This window comes from Phyllostomus hastatus, unplaced genomic scaffold (assembly GCF_019186645.2).
Source record: "Phyllostomus hastatus isolate PE091 unplaced genomic scaffold, TTU_PhHast_1.1 phas_contig_16, whole genome shotgun sequence".
Lineage (NCBI taxonomy): Eukaryota > Metazoa > Chordata > Mammalia > Chiroptera > Phyllostomidae > Phyllostomus > Phyllostomus hastatus.
Window position 1 is genome coordinate 18,968,986 of NW_025333643.1, and position 15,904 is coordinate 18,984,889.

Sequence of the window (15,904 nt, forward strand, 5' to 3'; positions counted from 1 at the left end):
CTGATCATTAGATTACAATACGTGATGCATCCTTTTATGCCATCTTTTCAGAGACTGAGCACTTCAGGGAGAGGTGAAGCGCAGACAGCATGCTTAAGGTTGCTGAGTTTGGGGAAACACTCACTGTGTAGATTTGATGTTCTTTCTCCCAGCTTTGTGTACATCGCTTGGAAAACGAAAAAAAAAACCCCCAAAAAGCAAACTAAACAAACTTTATGGTTTGAGGAGTCTCCCTCACTTCTTCCTTCCCTCCCTCCCTTCTTTCCCTACTTCTTTTTAAAGGGACATTTAGGATCTGATTTACATGGTGCCGCGCTTAACCGCTGAAAATAGATGAACTCCTGAAGAGAAATTCTTCTGCGATCTCTCCCCAAAACCCATTCTACCCTTCCCTCCCCCCACCCAAGCATTTATTGAAAACATTCGAATCCGCTTGCCAGTGGCGGGCTCGTAGGAGGCGCAGGGACCTCGGCCTTCAGTGCGTGCCGTTTGCAGGATTAGTGCGGCGGAAGACAAAGAGCCCCAGATACCGGGGCCAAGCGAGGCAGGGCGCGCCCGAAGAGCTCCCGGGTTCTGGGTACCCGCCCGAAGAGCGCGAGCACAGTTTCGGGCCTGGCCTTCAGGGACAGATGGGCCAGAGCCGTCTGCATCTGCCCACGTCCTTGGGGAGGCTGCAGCGCCCAAACCCAGGGTGCCAAGCGCCAGTCCCACTGCACCGGGCGGCTGTTTCGCAACGCCAGTTGCATTTGGGAACTGGTTTGTAAATCTCAACGCACAGACTTGATTTCATTCTCTAACAGGAGAGACGCCTGTAAGCCAAGGGCAGCGGGCTTTGCAGCCAACGAGGGAAGGGGGTGGTGGTGCAAACCTATCATGGTTTCCAGAATCCTCCTAACCCACTCTGTGACCACTTCAGAGGACATTCGCTGCATCTTCGGAAATTTGGGCAGTGTGCATGCTCCTAGGCCAGAGGGAGTCTTTTAGAAGAGCAGATCAGCAGTCTCTACCGTACAAGTTAGGTGTGTCTCCTATCTGTCTTGGATGCATATATAATCACACACATATTTAAAACATTTAAATATATATCATATATATGCATATATATGCATATTGTGTATATCCATCCATATATGTGTGTGTGTATGTGTGTGTGTGTGTGTATATATGTGTGTGTGTGTGTGTGTGTATATATATATATATATCACTGCTATCGACAACCCTCCACTTAGAAATGCCATTTAATTAGGAATTTGATCCAATACCCACGCATAGCACTTGGCCAACGGACGTGTCATTTTGTGAGGCGCAGTGTGGGAAGGCAGTCGCCTTGCGCAAACACGTTTTCTTTGCTCTTGCCACACAATTTTGGTGTGCAACCCAAAGGAAACAGTAGTTTATGAAGAACACTTGTGATATATCCAATACGTATTATACACACATATACATGAGTGTTATAACATGTATTTAAAATACATGTAATAAAAAGGTGTTTTGGTGAATTAAGGGCCCTGCCTAGTTCGAGTGATGTCAACTTCTGATTCCCTGGGAAGCCGGCTTAGGATCTCCTGTGGTATTTAACTTGGCAGGTAGTTAAAACCCAAGGAGCCTGCCCAAAGGTATTAGCTTAAGTGCTGAAAAGAGGAGTTAAGGTGGCAGGAGGGAGGAAAGAGGGACTGGAAGGGGCAATGGGTTGAGATTTCAGGTTCGCTCAAACTTCTGGAAATTTGTCGGAGAGCAGGTAGGTCTGACCTGGATGATACATTGGATAAGAAGCTGAAATGCTGGGATTGCTTTACAAGTGAATCTCTCAGTTCTGTTTTGTTCAGTTTGGCTTTGATAGGAACTTCCCAGGTGTGCGTGCTAACGAAAAAATTCTTTCCTGCTGGGGTTTCTTGAATTCTCACATGTTCAGCCGAATCCTATCTTCTCCTCACCTGGGTAAAGACTTCTGTCTGCGTGTGTGTCACCCCAGGAGTTTGTAGTGTGACTCAGGTAAACACAAAACGGGAAACTGCAAAAAAAGCTGTGCAGAGCATCACTGAGAACAATCTCTTTCTGTCCCTATCGAAGTCTCCCTCACACAGCATCTGCCTTTTTGAGGATTAAGCCAGTCAGTGAGTGCTAAATGGTTCCTTCTTACTGAGGGTCTATTACATGACAAATATAGTGCTAAGCTAAATGCCCACTCCAGTTAGTTCTCACTTCATCCTATGAAGTCCTATGAAGCCAGTGCATATAATCAATATGCCCATTATAGAGACTTGAAAATTGAGGTTCTTGGAGGCTAGATAACATGTTCAGGATCACATAACTGGTAAGAGTTCATTTTCAGAACCTGTGATCCTAACCACTACGCTAAAACAAACAAACAAACAAACAAACAAACCCATAGCTAAACACTCAGCCTTAACTTCTGGAAAAGTGTAAACTGGGACACTTTGGAAAATTGGTTGGCAATATTTACTAAAATTGAATATTTGCATTCCTTTTATGACCCAGCAGTCCCACTCCTAAGTATCACAAACCCAACAGAAATGTGTACTTTTGTTCACCAAAAGACATACACTAGACTGTTCACAGCAGTAGTGTTTGTCATAGTCGTAAATTGGAAATTGTTTGAATAACCATTAAGAGTGAAACTTGTAAATACACAGTGGTATATTCACAAAGTGAAACACTATACATATCAGTAGGAATCAGCAAACTACTGCTACCCTAAACAACATCAGTGAGTCTCACAAACATGATATTGAGCAAAAGCAGCTAGATCCAAAAGACTACATTTTTCATGAGTCAATTTAAATAAAATTAAATAATAGGCAATATTTGGGGGCATAAAGGGAACTTCTAGGTTGCTGGTAATGGTCTATTTCCTGATCTGAGTTCTGGTTTATTAATATCTTCAAGCTGTATACAGTTACTATTTGAATCTCTTTCTACATACTTGTGATACTTCTATATACCTGTTAAATACATTTATTTGTTCACACTTTATATATCTATTATAATATCTCTGTATCTGTTAATAAGTGAATGGTCAGTATAATTTTATGACTTGCCTCCCTCCCACAGTTCCCCCAAAACATACTGCTCCTCATCTATCTTTTGAGTAATGCATCTTGAATTTCTTCCTCTGGACCAACCACCTCAACTGACATCTCTTATAGACTTTTAAAAACAACCTCCATCTAAATTTTTGACATAATTGTTTTTGAAGCCTGGACAGTTGCTCCAAGTTCTCAAGGCTCAAGAATGCTTAATCAAGGGAGCTCATTTGAAGCATTCTTCTCACCCAAGACCTCAGCAGAGAGGTGGCAGCTTTGAACTTGGACCTGTACTCTGCCCAGGGCTCTAGGTGAAGAACCTCAGGCCAGACACTGCTTCATATTTTCCAGACCCACAATCTGGCAGGTTGCCTTGGGAGGTGGAGGATCTGGTTGAAGGTGGGATGGGGTATGGGATGTTTGTAGGAACTGGCATTAATAGAAAGCCTTGGCAAGTCTTTAGAGCTCAACTCATTGGTTCTTGGCTCTAGACAAGACCAGAGGAAAAGATTCTAGACAGAATCTTGGCTCATTGGCAAGTGACCCAGTTAGCAGAACTAACAATCTTGCTCTGGGAGAGGGCAGGGAAGTTCATTTTAGCAGAAAAAAGCCTTGGGGCACAGAAATCAAACCTAATACTTGACAATTCCTTTGTCAAATCCAGCTGAATTCTGCCAGTGGTACTGGTGGCAAATCTGACCTCTGGCACTTGAAGAAAGATAAGAACCTATGACTAAAGCAATTAAGGTGGGGGTGAGGAGGTAAGAGCTGGTGTTCTAATTTAGCTAGACTAAAAAATAAGAGTTTTTTTTTGTCCTGAAAGAGTGAGAGAAGCTAAGACCCAGCATGATGTAATACATTCATTAGTTAGCCAGCACACCTATTTTGAGACTTTGTATATTGGGAAGCATATAAATGCCATGAATACAGTGCTTACTGGAGGAGATACAATCCCTGCCCTCATGCAGCTTACATTCCTTCATGCAACCAACAGGCATGCACAAATAACTTCTGCAAACTATACCCTATAAATGAGATATGGACAATGCATATGGCTACTGTGGTCCAAGACTCTCAAAGAGGTCAGAGTTATAGAAGAAAAGCAAACAAACAAAAACATAGCAAAAAAAAAAAACCCTCCCTGATGACAAAGTTAAAAAAATTTAAAACTTCTCACTCTGTCAGAGGCCACAGGCTAAACTAATAAATAAAGGGTTTCTGGAGTCATTTCCATGATGGGTGGGGAGACTTTCCCTTTGGCTGCTTGTTGCTTAGTTCTTTTCTGGAGACAGGATTCGCTTCTGGGTGGACTTGGGTATCCCTGGAGCACAACGTTTCTTAAGTTGTTAGAACACCACATGAAACTCCTTTCTGGGCTTTGTAGGACTGAGTGTTTTTGAGGCAGAGGGGGTTCTGAATTAGATTAAGTTAAAAGCCTGGCTTCTCAGTTAGCTGTGTACACAGGCAGGTTACTAAACCTTTCTGTAAGCCTGAGTTTCCCATGTTTGACAGAAGATGAACAGAGACTTCATCAGAAGGTGGTGGGAGCTAAATGAGAAAATGCACAGGCAGAGCTCAGACAGAACTCTGTGACTGACCAAAGGCAAGCACTCAGAGAATGTTAGCTATTGTTATTTTAGCAACTCTTGTTATTCATAACTGTGGTCCTTCAGTCTGATGGGGGAGAGAGGGGACAAGAGGGCAACAAACTTTCTTATTTTGCTTTTCGCCTCTTTTTGTAAATGAAGTGAGTTTTTTTTCTGATTTAAAAAGCAGTTAATTGAATTTTTTTGAAAAGCAGAGAATCACAAAGAACTGTATTAAAACTGTACAAATCCCACTACCCAGAAATCAAAGACAATGCTTTGGCATATATTTTTTCTATGCATTTACAAGGTTGACATCATATGATATACACTATTTTATAATATGCTTTTCCAGTTAATACAGTGTGAATATTCTCCAATGTTTTAAACATTCAACTAAGACATGATTTTAATGTTTGTGTACTACTCCACTATGTGGTTTTAACATGAGTTAAATGATCCTTTGTTAGATATTTAGGTTGTTCACAGTTTTTTGCAATATCACATTAGGAACATTCTTACACATAAAATTTGAGAGTAGCTAATTTCTCTAGAACAAATTCCCTGTATAATGACTATGGCAAAAGATATAATCATTTTTAAAGTTTTAGATATCAACTGACAAACTGCCCTTCAGAAAAGGGATACTATGTTCTTGCAACATAGGGGCAGAAATAGCAATGAGATACCATTTGGGACCTATCAAATTGGTAAGGACTTTTTAAATGATAATGCCCAGTGTTTAATGAAGGTGCTGGCAAACACTGGGCATTATCATTTAAAAAGTCCTTACCAATTTGATAGGTCCCAAATAGTATCTCATTGCTACTTCTGCCACTATGTTCTTGCCTAGCGCAGACTCAGGTGCCAAATTATGGAGAAATTGGAATGTGAAAATGATAGTACAGACCTGGGTGACAGAAAAGGAGGAAATATGAGAAAGGACATTCCAGAGAGAGAAATGTCCAGAGAAAGGGGAGGCCAGTGTCATATACAAGGTCTGTCAGAAGATATCCAGCCATGTAATATGAAAAATAAAGACACTTACTGAAGAAAATACAAGATACCAGAAACATTGTACATAGGACAATGATGCCTCAGTCCCCTTCAGAGGAGGCACCTTGGGACCTCACACAGTTCTCCCAGTCGCCATCAGCTGCCCCATTGTATTTTCCTGAATCTCATCAACAGTCTGAAATCTCTTCCCTTTCAAAGGTAATTTTAGTTTTGGGAAAAGCCAGAAATTGCAGGGCACCAAATCTGGGCTGTAGGGGGACTAAGTCACAGGGGTGATTTGATGCTTCACCAAAAAACATTGCACTAGACCTCGTGAATGAGCAGGCACATGTTTGTGATGAAGCTGCCAATCACCAGTTGCCTATAGCTGTGGCCTTCTGAATCATCCGAATAGTTTCTGAGGAGGAATGTTCAAGCTTAATGGAAAATTTGATGCAGATTCATTGTTCTACTCACTCAGTCATTTTACATGTGATGACCACACAGTACACATACTAATTCAGTGGGGGTATCTATAGCCCCCATTGACTAGTACAGTGAAGTCATTATTGTTCATGCATGGGCATTCTAGTCCACTCTTCTTGGTTGCCAGGCTATACTGATGCCATGCAAACTGTTCTTGTTATTAACAATGGCTGGACTCTTTTCTGGACAGACCTTGCATTTTTGAGCATCCAGATGGTTCCAGATTTCTTTAGATTTTGAATATTTCCTTGAGAAACTCTCACTCTCCCTGCTCTTCAGAAGCCCCAGTGAGAAAGGGAGCTGTTGCCACCTCTGTGCCTTCTAGACCTTCTGTCCCTTTCTGGGTAAGCTCGCCCCTAGGTACTGCATGTGGGTTCTGACCTGGAGCTGGAGGTCCAGACCCATAGGGGAAGCCTCAGGCTAATGAGGTAAAGGTGGCCTGTGCTTCTCTGAAAGGGCTCCCAAAGGATCTTTCTCTGGCCTTGGCCAGATGTTTTGCAAATTCGAGCTGGCTGGCCAAGGGAAGGACCAGTTTTAATATCTCACCACACCTCGAAAAGGGATCAGAAGCTCTAGTTGAAGGAGGTACTAGCAATGAAAAGAGGGGTCCTGCCTACACAACACATAGGAGAGAAGGCACACAGTTATTTATTCATGGGAACTAGATTTTCATGCTGGATGTGAGCTTCTGTCTAGCCAGGGAACTGCAAGCTTTTCATTACCTCTCTGATTTCAACTGATCAAAGTAACCAAGCTTGCCCTGGCAGGGTGACTTAGTTGGTTGAGCATTGTCTTATACACCAAAAGCTTGGGGGTTCGATTCTCAGTCAGGGCATATACCTAAGTTGTGGGTTGGATCTCTGGTTGGGGTGAGTACAGGAAGCAAGCAATCAAAATTTTTCACATTGATTTTTTTTTCTCTCTCCCCCTTCCTTTCTCTCTAAAATCAACAAACATATCCTCAGGTGAGGATTAAAAAATAGCTAAGCCTTATTATGAGTTTTGAACGCACTCAAAGTACAGAATTATATAATGAACCCATATATCATCACCTAGCCCCAATAAGATGAATCATGGCCAATTCTAATAAGTCTACATCCCCATCTACTCCCCCATAATTTATTCTAAAGCAAGTCCTAGAATATTTTTATCTATAAATGCCTTAAGTATCATCACCTAAAATATAATTCATTGACATCATCGAATAGCCAGTCAGTGTTCACATTTCCAGTTTCTTATGCATGTCATAAATTTAAATAATCCTTTGTTTAAATTATGGCCCAAGTAAGGTCCATACATTATGATTGGTTGTGATATCTTTAAGTCTCTGTTAATTTATAGACTTTTCTCCATCTCTGTCTTTTTTCTCCTTATAATTTATTTTCTTGAAAACAGTTGTTTTTTTTTTTTTTTGTCCTGTGGAGTTTTCCATTGTCTGAATTTTGCTGATAGCATTGCTGTGGTGTTGGCAATTTAAAAAACTACTGCTTAAGATATTGCCCTTCTTTCTGCCACTTTTGGAACATTCTTTTGAGAGTAAACCTGTGCTGTGTAAGCCCCCTGGAGGGCAGGAGACCCTCTTGTTCGGCTTTGGAACCTGCTGTCACACCACCACCCGGAGAGCAAGCACACTTGATCTGTTGGATGAACCTAAGGACTGAGAGAGTCATGCTCTGTTTTGTTTCTACTTTGGACTAACAGGCAGACTAACATTTCATTCTCTCTGGTTCTGGAATGTAGGCTGGTGCTTTCTTTCTTTTTACTCATATTTAGAAAGGCCTCCAGCTTTCAACTGAAGAGAAGGAAGTAATCTCAGACTTTTCCTTGGCTATTGAGAAGATACTTATTTTAATTCCAGAATAATGATCTCCTACAGAGCTTCTCTTTCCCAGCCACACCTCCCTAGGTCCCTTGGGTATGGAAGCAGAAGAGGTGCACAGTGAAGCACAGGAGCAACTTACATTCTGTAAATGAGGGCTCACTTGGGGAAAGAAAGAAGAGCCATAGCATATAAGTCTCTGTTTCCACTATTAAGTTATATTGGAGCATGTGCTATTTAACATAGTTCAGTGTGGAAAATATTTCTGTTTGATTTATGTTTGCAGATTAGATTAAGCTCTCACCTTGAGAACATGGAGTAAATAAATTAATAGCAATCATTTAGGCGATTATTAGTAGATCACAGTTTTGTGCTTCTCCATTCAATGTCTTTTGTGTACAGTAATAATGATTGCTGACACTTAGTTCAAGCAACATAATACAGTATGCAGTGAAAATCAAGTCTCTCTTCTACCCTAAATCTCTAGTCTCTTTTCCCAGAAGTAACCACTGTTACTGGTTTCTTTTTATTTGCCAGGCCCTGTTAGCTTAGTAATTATTAGCAATTATCATTATTATTGCATTAAAAATGTGACCCTATAGGGCAGGTGGACTAGTTATCACCATCTTTAGATGGAATAAATGAAACTTGGTGAGTATTAGTGATTAACCTAAGGCTATGTGTTTAGATGAGAGGCAGGACCTAATTGCATAGTCAGTACCTGACCCCACCCATACCCATTGCTCTTAACCATTATTTTTGTATTGCTCTAGAAATACAAAACTATGACCTATTAATATCCTCCAGCAGTAAACTGTAGACTATCATTTGTCAAATTGTTTTGGTTGGTTTGTGGTTTGACTTTCTTTCAAGAAATTAAAAGTGTATTGCTCACATGGTTTGTATTAGAAAGGAAAATTGCTGTCCCCATTTTATAGGTAAGAACATTAGGAAGAAAGACAATGAATAAACAAGTAGCAGCATGGGGAAGTGAAAGTTGAAGAACTTTGGCAGAGGTTCTCATCCTTTCTGTCTCTGTCTCTGTCTCTGCCTCTGTCTCTGTCTCTGTCTCTGTCTCTGTCTCTCTTTCATACATCATGGACCCCTTTGATGGTCTGGTAAGACTGTGGACCAGTTCTCAGAATAATGCTTTTAAACTCATAAGATAAATATGTACAATTCCAAATGAGACCAATCATACTGACATATAGTTGTCAAAATTGTAACTAAACATTGTTACCAGCTTCTTCTGAGCCCAACTACATCTCTCAGTGCTTTTGGTTGCCAAAAACAAAAACAGACAGCAGAACAAGAATCTACTGAAGGCTGGAGAACAGGCTTAGTCAGGAACCAAGAAACAAGGGAGGTAAGACACAGGCAAGGGAACTGCAGGGCCAGCTCTATTTGGAACACAGCTGCTGCTGGGCCCACAGACCCATCACTGGATGCCCCAGGAATGTCCTCTGAAGCTGGTGTGGCTTCAGGTCCTTTTCCTAAGAGTCAAAGTTCAGAGCTACAGCATCTGTTTTAGCCACATTCTACCTGTTAGGGCAGGAGGAAGGAATATCCTTTTCTTGGAATATTCAATTTCCATGGAATTTGGATTTGGATTCTGGGAAGCCACAATGGCAACTGTCTATTTAATCTCTTAAAAATGTGTGTATATATAAACAAATATACAACTCACACTTGCACACAGTTAGATTTGCTTATCATTTAAATTTAAATTATTTAAATTTTAAGCCTTTTAAAAAGGCTGGTCTGCCCTTGATTTTTCTTAAAGACTCAGCAGTGTATCTTGGACATTTTGCATATATTAACCTACTATATTCTTTTTCCTGGCTCCATTGCATTCCATTGTAGCAAAGGCTGGACTTTATTTCACTACTCTTGGGAGGCTTTTCAGTCTTGTCTGGTGTGACAATATACCTGGCATAAGAAATGCTGTTTCTATCTTGCTGTCTTCAGGCCAGTGTGGACCACAGCCTCTGCCCTGGGGTGTAGAAGTGTGACTGTACAATAGAGACTGTTAGTGCTGTACCCACTCTCCTGGGCCTTACTACGTCTTTAAAACTGGTGCTGATTTTCCCACTGCTGTTCTTGTATTTATTTATTTACTTGCCTGAGGGCTTTCTGTGATTACTGGACTTGTGTGTGAGCATGTGTATGTGTTTTTGTCCATCTGACCTGCAGGCCTGAAGTGCTGGAGAATTAGCCTCACCTCTCAGCCACCCTCAACCAATGATGAGAATACCCCAGTATTCTCACTGCTCAGGGGGGATAACTATAAAATATATGGCCTAATCTGGCTCCCATTTCTCTAGAGTGATCAGTGTCCAGCTACCCCAGTGACTGCCTTCCTTTCCCAGTCTTCCCCTGCCCATTCCTCTATTCATGTTTGCTAGGATCACCCAAGTAAACCCTTTGCATTAGAATCTTTGTCTCAGAGTCTGTTTCTAGGGAACCCAAATTAAGAGTGTGATGGTAGAGAAGGGGATACATGGAAAGAAATTCATTTATTCATTAATTCATTTCTTCAATAATTATTTACTGAGACCCATGTCAAAGGAAAGTAAAAGAGAGAACACATAAATGTAGACAAAGGGGACAAATTCTTCTTGTCTAAGGCACAAAAGCAAATGGTAAAAAGGAATTTAGGTGTCAAGAATGCCTTGCTGAACACAGTGCTGCTCAATGTAAAGCTGATCATGAGTTAGTTTTGCGAAGAGGTAAAAAAGGAACAGCAAGTAGCAGAACCCAGCTTCCAAAGGACAGTGACTTAGCCATACCTGCAATCTGTTCAGAGTGTGAAACATGTGGTAGGCTCTTCAGAGGTTAAGAAATTAACAGTAAAATATTAGCTAACATTTACTGAGCACTTAGGCTTTTTTTTGCATTTATGTGCATTAACACATCTAATCTAATGAGTTTATAACAGTAGGTCATGTTTAGGGTATTATTCTGGTTATTTCTATTTTACAGATAAGAAAACTGAGGTCTGGAGAAATTAAGTAATTTTGCCAAAGTTATGTGGCTGGTGATTGCCAATGAATGTCTGAAGTCTGGATATTCATTAAGGTCAGCCTGACTCTAGAACCTGTGCTCTTAAAATTCAGCTTCTATCCCTCTGGCTATACCTGTCACCCAGTGGTCTACAGTCCTGTGGCCACTGCTTTCACCTCTACTTGAACAATTAACTACGTGGTTTGAGCCCACATTCTGTGTAATAACAGGATCTAGGTTCTTCCTACCACACAAGTCATCTTTCTCTAATATAGTGGGGAAAATGAGCATATGTCTCATGTCCACTCCTGGATCAGTCCCTCGTTCTGCTTCTGCCTTGTTTACTGTGTGGAAGGCTCTTCCCTGGGACACATACCTCCTTTTCCTGGCATTCTCCAAAGGACCATTAACCCCAGACTCTGTGTATACCAGTTTTGTTACACAGGTATGGTAGTGGCAGAGGGTGGAAGAAATGTGAATTTGTTTTCTTACAGCGGAAGGATGAATCCCAAATTCAGAGAGATGTTAAAAGTGAAAAAGTTTTTTGTTAGAATTAGTGAAATACAAGAATTGATTTGACTAAGTATTGGAAAAGAAGTGTATCAGAGATGGCTTTACTTGCTATCAATGAAAAAGAAACCCATTTTCTTGAGTAGAAGAGTATTACTCTACTTTAATGTCTCCAGAATTAATTTATCAGGACCATTCTGAGTTTTGGAGAGAAACTATTTCTTCACCCTGCCAAAAATCATTTCATAGAATTCGACTTTCAATCTCACAAAACTAGAGATGGTTGTTTAATTGTGCATCCTATAAAGAGTCCAACTTTCCAAGTACATTTCAATGACAATGTTTTCCAGATGCTCTGGAATTTTTAGTCTATAATCTTGATCTTTGATTTTTTAAAGGGTACTTTTTATTCAAAATGAAATTGATTGCACCAAAGAATACTGTGGAGGAATTTATTGTGTTCAAAACCCTGTTCCAGGAGGTTTTTGAAGAGGCTAAGTTGCATTGTTCCGTAGTTCTGTTCACAATAATACAGTGACATTAGAATTTGAAACCCAGCCACAGATTCCACAAAAACTGCACTCTTCTTTACACCAAATACCACCAGTATTTGTCTTCTTCTTAGGTTGTCTTTGATTTTTTTTAAGTACATTCCAAAATTCCCTACACTTTCTCTCAAATTTGTACTATTTTCAATTACATGTTCCTGCTTGAAGATTTAAGCAAAGCCTTGTTTATTCTTTGCAATTGTATTCACCAGCCAGGAAACAAGCCAACTTTTTTCTAATGGACAGAGGGAAATATGCCAACTTAAACGTGTTTACAGTTGCTTTTTGCCATTGCACTATCAATTCTTAGGAAATAAAAAATCTTATTTGTGTACTTTGGCTTATTGTTGCCTTTGCATCCCTTATCTTGTAGCTGTGTGAATTAATTGTGGTCATTTTATCCCTCTGTTGGTTGGTGGCTGTGATTACTTGACTGTGCAGTGTTTCTCTTTGACCTTCAGCATGCAGTTGTCAGAGTAGAGAACTCTGTGGGCAGGTTGCACTATCATGGGCCTTTTTCTCATGTTTTACTTGGTTACAACAAATGCAGACTTACAAGTTTAGATGAAATGCATTTGTTCTCATAAGAAGGAAAACAAATAATAATTTTAGTACTCAGACAAAGAAGCAAAACAATCTTGAATAAAAGAAGAATATTGATTTTTAAAAATTTGTTTACCAAGAACTACAGAACAGTGCATAATTTGATTTAATTTCAGACTTCTTAATCATGTGCTGATGGGAGTTGGCCACAAAGAACACCCTCATTTTGGAGTTTAAAATTAGGTAAAATGAACTCATTAAAACTTACGCTGAGACAATAATGATACAACCATTGTTGGTTGGTTGATTTCCAAAAATTCTCATAGAAACCTGAATTTATGATGGCATGACTGTTCAGGCCTGCACTAGAAATTTAAGTTATGTTGGTGGTGAGGTGGATTGTTTTCCAAAGGCTGTTGAGATTCTTCACCTCATTTAGTAATTGTTTCTTTGTCAAAAAAGTATATTGTAATAAATTTAGTTTATGCTTTCTTGGCCTTGATCATACTCAGGTATGCCTCTCTGATCTCCACCCATTCAATTCAACTGATGTTTATGGAGTGTTTACCATATCCCAGATGTCAGACTGGCATACACAAATGGATATATAGTTCCTGACCTCAAGAATTTGGCAGTCTAGTGGGGAGACAGATACATAAACATATAATTATAATACAGTGTGATTAAACAGGGACTGAATTTGGGGGTTTTCAGAAATTCTTTAGTCACACATTTCAAACAGTCTCTTGGGTCACTTCCACAGATGGCTCATTTCCTCCAATGTGTTTTAATCTATGTTGCATTTTCAGTTTACCTTACTTTGTTCTTGTTTCTTCTTTGACCAGAAAATCTCCATAAATGTAGCACAGCAATTAAAAGTAATATGCAAAATCTATATGTGCAGATATGAAAATGATTTTTACACTGATAAATGAAAAATATGATTTGTCTTAGTGGGTTGAGGATGAATCCCATTTGTGAAAATATATTTTAAAAATATAAATACATAAAATATATAAATATATCCAACTGGATATTGGATGGAGAATATATATATCCAATATACTTGTATGTGATTTGAACATATGTGGAAGAATATGTGCCCATCTGTTTGCAATGGCTACTTTGGGGAAAATGGGTTGGGGAAGGAAGAGACTTCAACTTTTTGTTTCATATAATTCGTCTATATTTGATTTTTAAACTTAAAAATGTCTTTAAATATTTTGAAAAAATAAAAATACTGGTTAGCTCTGTTATTCAGACCAACAAACCCAAACTAAAGGAAACTAAATGTCCTTTGAAGCCTTAATCCACCCTTCCCATCTGAATCTCTCCAACCCCCTCTGTGAATCTTTCCATGAAGCCAGACTTCCCTAATACACTGAACATTTTCATTAATATATAGGGTCAACATGTACTTGTTGAGTGTTTACTAGGTACACTGGGAATGCACCAAGAAGAAAACAACTTCAGCTGAGTGGCCAATCCCCTCACCTTTCTCTACTTTAGTTGATGTTCTTTCCTGTCCTTTCTATGTGCTCTTTAAAATCCATCTCCTCCAGGAAGCCTTCCTTCCTTCTCCCTCCTCTGAATCTTACAGTATTTAATTTATCTGAATCTTTCGAAGATTCATATCATCTAGACTAAAGATTTTAAGAGAAGAGTAATCAGATTATCTACATTTTTGTATTTTTAGTCTTCACTTATTAATCATATACAGGGTCCAGCAGGAGTAAGGCTTGCTTGAGTGTGGTTGGTATGGTATGTGAGTATCTCGCACAAGATGGACAGCAATTTGAACATTTCACTTAAAATGTCATATGGTGTGCTTGAGTATGATATTGTTATGTTATAGAATTACATGCTTATGATTTTATAATATAATATTTTGTAATAAAAGAGGGGCATTATTTGTGCCAGACCCTGTATTTACTGAATACAATAGAGTAGAAAAGCTGGTGCAGGACGTACTTTCCTGAATTGAAGAAATGCTACATGAAACATGCAATGATTCAAATAACCCATGCATGGAGACTGTGACGAATACTATGAAAGATAAGCAGAGAGTATTTTAAGTATATATACCGGGGAAGTGGATGCTGACTTGAGGGTGGGATGTAGAAAGGCTTCCCTGGGGAAGAAAAATTTAGCTGGATTGGAAGGATGAGATGAGGTGCTTAGGGGGAGTTTCCAGGTGAGAAGAACCACTGTGCACAGGAGCAAGCAAAAGATGATGGCAGATGCTGAAACCTAGAGTGAGAGGAGCAGAGTTAACAGAGAAAGCTGGAGGGGTGGGCAGAGGTCACATTGTATATGGCTGTGTAAACCACCTTAACAACCTTGGGTTTCATTCTGTGAGCAAGGGGAGCCATTGGATGCTTTTCACTGAAAGAAGGACAGGTCACGCTTACATTTTAAAAGGTCCTCCTGGCTGATGAGAGAGAATGGGTTAGAGAGAACCTGGCTGTTTCTAGCAGAGGCGATCAATATGTACTTAACTACTGGGAACTGATTTTTAATACAGTGAATACTTTTTTTGTCAGGCTAACATTTTCCTCACCACCCATCTGGCAGTTTTTTCCTATAGCCCTTTATCAGTCCTTAAATAACTCTATAATTTTCCTCTTAAAAAGAGGGGAAAAGAAACATGAATTTCCAAAGACAGACTACCTAAATTGTCAATACATATGTTAAAGGGCAGTCAACTCCATTTTTATAATCAGGGAATTACAATCATACATCACTTACCAGAATGATAAAAAATAAGAAGAGTGGCAATACCTAGTGTTGCCAGGACTTTGCTACTCTTCTGGTGAGAGTATAACCTTGTTCACCTCCATGGAAAACTGGCAGTATCTCTGAAAAATGAACATACCTTTACCTTATCACCCAGCAATCGCATCAACACACATGTACAAGAAAATTCATGGAAGCATTATTCATAACAGCCCTAAACTAAAAATAAAACAAAACAAAAACAAAAAAACAAGACAAAACAAAAAAACCACAAAATAAACCCAACACATTTTAACATGGATAAATAAAACTTGTGGTATAGTCCTACTTTGGAATACTATAAAGTAGTGAAATGAACAACAGTTACACCAACAAGCTAATGTAGAGCAAAAACAAGCCAAACACTAGAGAATGTATACTGACATTCTAATCATATAAAACTTTAGATTCAATTGATGCTATTAGAAATCAGGATAGTGGTTATCTTTGCAGAGTAAGGTGGTAGGCAACTGGGAAGGGGCCTGGGTATGGGTATGTCTGGGGCTGTTCATTATGTTCTATTTCTTGATCTGGTGGTTGCTTCACGAGTGTGTTCTGTGTGATAAATCATTGAGCTGTATGCTTAGGATTTGT